Source organism: Carya illinoinensis, chromosome 16 (assembly GCF_018687715.1).
Source record: "Carya illinoinensis cultivar Pawnee chromosome 16, C.illinoinensisPawnee_v1, whole genome shotgun sequence".
NCBI lineage: Eukaryota > Viridiplantae > Streptophyta > Magnoliopsida > Fagales > Juglandaceae > Carya > Carya illinoinensis.
Window position 1 is genome coordinate 189,810 of NC_056767.1, and position 7,839 is coordinate 197,648.

Sequence of the window (7,839 nt, forward strand, 5' to 3'; positions counted from 1 at the left end):
ATGCCATGTTTAGAACATAGATAAGTGATGGGCTTAAATTCCACACCACCATCAATTTGGAGAGTAATCAATTTACAACTAAAAAGTCTTTCAACAAGAGGTAAAAATTGAGAGAAGATAGACTGAACATCAAATTTCATTTTCAATGAAAAAATTCATGTATAACGAGTAAATTGATCTATAATAGAAATATAATAGCGGAAATCACATTTTGAAGTAACTGGAGATGGGCCCTAGAGATCCGCGCTAAGTAATTGCAAGGGCCTTGTGTAAGTAGACTAACTCGGCCCATAAGGAAGCTAGTAGCTCTTTGCAAGAGGGCAGGCAGGACACTCGAAGGAAGGACTACTGGAGAAAGAGGCAAGCAGTTTGCGTGCACGATCTTGGAGACAAGTTGGAGAGAGGGGTGACTGAATCTTTAATGCCATGTCGAAAGAGTAGTCCATTCACCAAGATAAGTGGAGGCGACAAATTTTATTGAAGGAAATTGATATAGACCATTATGGGTTGGACTTGTGAGGAAGGTTATCTCCGTTCGAGAACCCTCACAGAGAAATGAGTTGCATGAAACTAAAAAAAGCAAGAATTATGGATGTAGAACTGTAAGACAGAGATGAGATTTTTCGGAACGTTTGGAACATGCAGTAGATTTTTAAGAGTAAAAGAAAAAGAGTTTGAAGTAAAAAATTTGTCACCAGTATGTTTGATGGGGAGGCACAATCCATCACCTACGTGAATTGCATCTACACCAGAGTATGGTTCACTATGAAGGGTCAGATTAGTGAGGTCATGGTTAATATGATGAGTGGAACATGAATCGGGGTACCAAGATAGGTCAAAAATTGAGGTAAAAGAAGTGTGGTTGGCAGAGAAGGATTGAGGTAGATCCATTTGGTAAGAATGGTCAAATTTGTATCTACACTGAAGGGCGACATTGGTCAAATTTGTATCTACACTGAAGGGCGACATGCCCTTCTTTGTTGCAAACTTGACAAGCAGGTCTTTGGCCACCATGTGTTTGTGAAAAGTTTCATGAGGGACTAAAATAGGAGCGACCACCACGATTCTGAGATCTTTCACCACGAAAGTGACTTCTTTCTCTTTGATCATGATTGTTGTAATTAATAGAAGGCTCAACAATAGATTTAGCAGTGTTAGCAGTATGAGAGAGTCGACTTTCATGAATCAAAAGCAACTGAAAAAGTTCAGGGGAGGAGAGTGGATCGAATCTTGTAGTGATAGAGGTCACAAAGGATTCATAGGTTGGTCCAAGACCAGTGAGAAGATAAGTGACAAATTCTTTGTTTGGGAGAGGATTACCAGTTGCAGCTAACGTGTCAGCAAGTTTTCTGACCATTCCAAAGTACTCTGATAGCTCACCACGAGAAAGGTTTGTAAGCTAGAATCATACTTGGAATTCCTTTGCTTGTGAATGAGAGGTAAGCATGTATTTCAAGGAAAGAGCTCTCGTTTTGTGCTAGAAGAAAGGACATGTCCAAGGATAGAGTCAGAGAGGGATGAAAACAGAACACTGAGAACCAGTTGATCTATCTACATCCAAGCAAGGTATTCTAGGTTGGTTTTGGGCGCACCATTGTCACTAGGAGATAGAAACTGCGCAGGACAAGGTATCCATAGAGGTCTTGACCTCGAAGTTATGCAGAGATTTGGACATTTCAAATTAAGTAATTTTCTGTGACGAGTTGGGTAGTGACAACATGAGAAAATGAAAAAAGCATGAGGAGTGAGGCTGTGGAAGAGAAGAAGATGAAGGCATAGTCATGGATCACGAGACTACTAGTCAAACAACTCTCATACCATGTTAGAGCTATTGCTTTTCTGAATTTCCAAGTTGTATTGATAGTGTGAGGCAGTGTATATTTATATACTTTACAAGAAAAATCATTCTATTACAAGAGAATCAAAATAAAAATAATAAAAAGGTAAACCTATATTCTAGAATATTCTAGGACTTATTTTGGAATAGAAGGTTCTATGCTAATAGCTCTCAAACCCACAACCAAATATTCTAATGATGCTAATCTCAGCTGAGTTACTATTCATTGATTACAAGATAATGAAACCTTAAACTAACAAAAGGGAGGAAAATCGTTTGAATTAATGTTAACATGTTTCAAAAAAAATGAAAAAGAAAGAAAGTAACAAATTCACAAAGAAATTACATACACTAAAGTTATAAATTGATGGACATTAATAGAATTTATTAAATTTATTTTATAATAAAAATAATTTTATAATTTAATATATCACATTAATTTACATAAATTTAATATACTGTTATAAATGTTGAATGAGAAAAGAGAGAGTTTCGAAGATAGAGAAAGAATGAGTGATGTTCTCTTATTGATCTGTATATCAAACTTATCCATTTCTTAAAGAATTCAACGATATATATAGGCGTACAAATGGGACTATGCTAGCTCACTATGCTAGCACTATGCACTATGCATTTGACGACTAGATAAATGTGGTCATACAATTCAAGATAGTTTATAACACTTCCCCTTTGGATGACCATATTTAAAGAATATGCCTCGTTAAAACCTTGTCAAGGAAAAACCCTGTGGGAAAAAAAACCAATGGCGAAGGAAAAAGAGTACAGTATTCATATGTATCGCCGAGTGCTTTAGGATTGCCTCATTAAAACCTTGCAAAGGAAAACCCAGTGGGATAAAACCTTAGCGAAGGAAAAAGAGTACAATCAGCACAAGTCTTCAAGACATTACTTCCCCTAAAAAGTGCATGATAACAGGTCTTCAAACCTCCGCATTCCAATGTTCTGCATAATCTTCTTAAATGTTGCAGTTGGTAATGCTTTAGTGAATAAATCTGCCCGATTTTTTACTTGACCGTACCTTCTTGATATCAATTTCAACTTTCTTCTCATGAATTGCAATAATCTTCTTGTGTGTATCTGAAAGATAACTCGCATTTGTACATCCAACTAACTGTGGACTTGATCCATGTTGATAAAATAATCACAACTGGATCTTTCTGCTGATCACTACTCTTCTGGAGTTGTACTCTTCTGGAGTTCTTGTAAATAACACAGTTAGTGGAGAATTCATCAACATTAAACCGCTAATCTCATTTTTAATAAAAACGGTGGCCAGCCTTTTGAGATCAGACAAGCACCGCAGATATTCAACTCCTCTGTAGGTGTTAGGCGTGCTGTTAGGTGCTGCAGCTGTCAGGCGTGCTGTCAGGCGCCTCAGCTGTCAGGCGTGCTGTCGGGCGCCGCAGAGCTATGAAGCTATATTTCGTCTCTTTTCTCTTGCTTCACGAGAGATGTTGTATCATAATTTTCTCTATAAAAAAGATATTCAGCTCATCTTTATTCACATCTCATCTTCTTCACTTTTCTGTAATCATACTGCATTTTTACTCTGCAATCTCTTTCTGCATTTTTACTCTGCAATGGCTCAGCGATCTTCTCATGGCCAATATATGAGGTACTCTGCACCTCGTTCATCAGCTGTTCCTGCTTCTACCACAGGTGCTATCATGCAATATAATGATCTGACTCGTAGGGCAGATAATGAAGCTATCTATGAGCTTGTGAGTCTCGGTACCCGATACTCATCATCCATTGTCGCATTTTCTCAGCGACTGCAATCCAGAACTTGTGGAGTTGACGATCTCCACGAGAATATTGCTATACTTCAGCGACTTCTTCTGGAGTCCAACATGAAGATAGAATCAATAAAGCAAGAGAATAGGAATTTAAAATCCTTGCTTAAATCTTCTTTTCGATTGCCCACCGCTTTAGATAGGGATGCCATTCAGATTCTTGAAGAACAAGAGCATTTGAAGAATGAGACAAAGTGCCTTAAATTTCTATAATTCTTGTTTCAAGATAATAAAATAATATTTCACAAATATTCATATTTGTGTTTCTATCTTTTGGTAAATGTTCTGTGTGCTTTATTTCTTCTTTAATAATGCACATTTCATATCAAACCCATAATATGAATCTGAAATACTAATTGTATTAAAAGATGGCATTTCATGACTAATAACATCATCCATCTTCCCCTTGAAGCTGCAAGGGTTTCAGATTTATATTTCAAATATGTGCAGTTTTTATGAGCTCTTCTGGAGTTTCAATGACATTTAAATCATATATATAAACTGCAATAATAGCTTGTTTTCATTTACGTTTGGATTGCTTTAGATCATATAAGGATCTTTGAAACTTGATAAAATACATATTTCCAGATGTATTTATATTAGAAGTTTCAGACATTTTCTATCCTTCAGGGATTTTCATATATATATCATGATCCAATGATCCATATAAATATGCAGTTAATCATGTATATCCAAACTCTCGGTAACTTTCAAGCTAATAAAAATCTCAATATTATTTCAACCACTTTAAAAACATATCAATATTGTTTTTTCGAGAAACTAACTTGTGATCTCTATATCACATTTTCATATTAAAAGTTTCAGGCTTTTTATATCATGTATATAAATATCCACTGATATTTAACAAAAATTACCTCTTTAGGTATTTGGACTTCAAGTCAATATTTATCACATTTTACTTAGTGATATCAATTCTGCATATCAATTCTGCAGGAATTGAGAAATTGACTCGTGATTTATATATCACATTTTTATTTCCTTTCTATAAATACCCACTGACATTCAACAAGCATCACCTCTTTAGGTGTTTGGACTATAAGTCCCGATGCATCATATTTTACTAGTGAATCAATTCTGCAGGAATTGTTTCTTTCAAATTTGGCCAATATTTTACGTCGTATTTTTCGACGATTCTTGATTCACTTTCATCATTACTTCTGGTAATGTCAATTGCCATCTCATATGGAAATACGTTGTTGACAACGATTTTATTTCTATTCATAATTTCTCCATTATTCATGAAATGTAACGAGATCTCGTTATTTTCAGGTACCTGTCCCTCTTCAAGGGAAGACATTTTCATGATAAACCTCTTCAGGAGGCACTCTTCAGGAGATTTGTACTCTTCAAGAGTTTATATAGGAGAATTTTATACAGAAAATCTGGATGGACTTTATTGCTTGTTTCGTGGGTATGGCCTCTTCAGGAGCACCAATTATTTGTGTCTTTCTCTTTTTGAGATGTTCTATCTTTTGTATCAATAAGTCTCACATGCCTTTAGACATGTCTTATGTTCATTAGACTGCTAAATTTCTTAATTGTCCTTCAGAGACTTCAATCCTCGCTGGGATTTTAGCAGCTCGAATATGAAACATTTTTATCTTATTGTATCCATAATTTAATTATCATATGAACTTCTGGCTCACATATGATAATCAAGATAACGTCGAATTATTTCATCTTATTTGCTTCTGACAAATTTTTCTTTCCACTTCTGGTGGTAAGACTTTATAGTAAAAGAATCTTCTGGTTCTTTTATGGACGTCCATATGAAAATCATTCGACTTATCGTAATTCATTTTAGATTATCAAGATAATCATGAAAAGATACAAATATTTTGAATCACTTTTTGATGCATCATAATATTTGATTCAATAATTGTATAATATCATCTCAAAGAGAAAGCTTACAGCTTTTCCAATACGAGCTTCTGGCCCGAAAAGATATTCATTATCACGTCCAATCTCTTAGTTTCTTTAAATGAAACGCATCATTCTTTTCACTTCAGGGAATAGAATGATATAAATTTATTATCATTCACTTCAGGAAATGATGTAGAACTAGTAGGACGTGACTAATGATTTCTTATCAAAAACTCATTATTTTGCTCAGTCACTGAAAGACCAGATATAAATTTAGAATATATTGTGAACGTTTGCATTTCATATTGCTACTTCAGGAGCATACTCGATATTGCTACTTCAGGAGCACATTCGAGACGTTCATTCAAATATATATTCTTTCCACAATTTCAATTATGCAACTTCAAGTGCATAAATCATAATGAGCTTTTGGTACAAGTATCACTCATTTAAACTATAAGATACTCAATAAAATTATTAATTTAGGACGATCCTTCAGGGATGCTCCATTTTCATTCTAAGATAAATCATATCATCAATAATTCATAACAAGTATAAATAAATAAAACTTGTATATAAACTATGTGAATAAACATAGAATTTATCAAGTAATAATAATGAATATAATCATTAATATTCATCTCAGTAATAATATATTAAAAAACTTACTTGAAGTTGAAGACTACTATCTTCAGTATCATCAGAACTTTCGTGTATTGTGAAAATTACTGAGATAAAAAAAAAAGATCACAAAGCATGACTCCTGTCAGAAAACTAATAGAAACTATTAGTCAAACATGTTATGCCAATTAAAAAAATTGTCGTTGATTGAACTCATCCTTCATCTCCTCGAGGATAAACTGGATTCAATATCGTATTTAGTATATAGAGGAAGGCTTCATGTAGTAATTCCAAAAATAAGTGGACTCCGTATAATACCAAAAGCAAGTTGGCTCCTTTTTCAAACTTCTTCAAAGATGCTTCCTTTCACAGCCATTATTTTTGACTTGAGAGAATTCATGACCCAAATTCTTTTCCTGATAGAAACCAGCTCAGCTCACATAATCACGAGGGCCTTTTTACGTGTGTTACCAACTCCACCTTTGGTTCTAAAGTTTTCAAGAAAAATCTAATTTATCCAGCTAGCCGCCTGCTAAAAAGCTTTTACACCCTGCATTTGTCAAGATAATAATATTATAAGAGAGAAAAATAAAACGAAGTAGGTAGCCGTTCTGAGTCCTTCATAGAAGTCATAATAGGCGGCGTCTTCCAGCAACCTTTATGACTTTTATCATTTAAAAATTTATTTATTTAACTTTTTTTTTTTTTTTTTTTTTTTTATCAACAAACGCCCCATTTGCTGACTTTTTCTTTTTCTTTGTCCAAATGCTGCCGACAAACCTCTGCTGTCAAAATTGACAAAACTCATGAACCAAGAATCATGCCGGAGTTTCTTGATTGAACGCTATGGTGATCTGTATACTTTGTTTTTTTCTTTAGCTGGAGTCCGTTCATGTCGTGTTCCTTCACGATGTGATTCTTGAAGGGAATTTGAGTCGACGAGGGGCTGAGCAAATTCCTCCTTGGAAGATGGTTTACTTCCTGCAAAACCTCAAGACCCACCCCGTTGTTCTCGTCAATGAGCCTCTTCGCTAAAAATAGAAAACAAGATCTTTGGTTCTCCATCTTGAGGTCGCCGGACGGAAGGTGAGAAGAGCCTCGTCGGTGTTGCCAAATTCAGACGAAACGACACGGTCAACTGTCAGCAGAATGCGTCGTGGAGAACTTCTGGACGCTGCTCCTGCCGTTCATGAACTGAACGTTGGATTCCGGTGGGACCCATGACCTGCAGGTGATGAGTAAGCCGCTTCTGCTCTCCAAATCCCATAGGAATTTCCCATACAGGAGAAAACAAGGGCCGTTGATACGCCGAGGAAGCCGAAGAATGTTGTCGTTTCATCGCCACTGAAATTAGACATTCTCGATCGTGGATCTGCAACGACGTCGTTCGGTGATCTGAAAATCTCGTGGTTCCTAGAGGTTGAGGGCATAGCGTGAGGCTGGTTTCACAGATCTGTTCGATTGACCTCAGCTGGAAATAATCTTCATTAGCAGGCTGACAGCAACTTCCTCAGGTCCGAGTTGGTATGCACCTCGGTCAACTCCAAGTCGTAAATTGTAATCCAGATAGTTTGCCATGGCTGCGATCGTCAGCAGATCGATTCGGTAGGAAGAAAGGAGGTGCAATCGAGGTAGTATTGGATGGGTCAAAACCGATCGGCAGATCTGATCGGTCGGTGCACG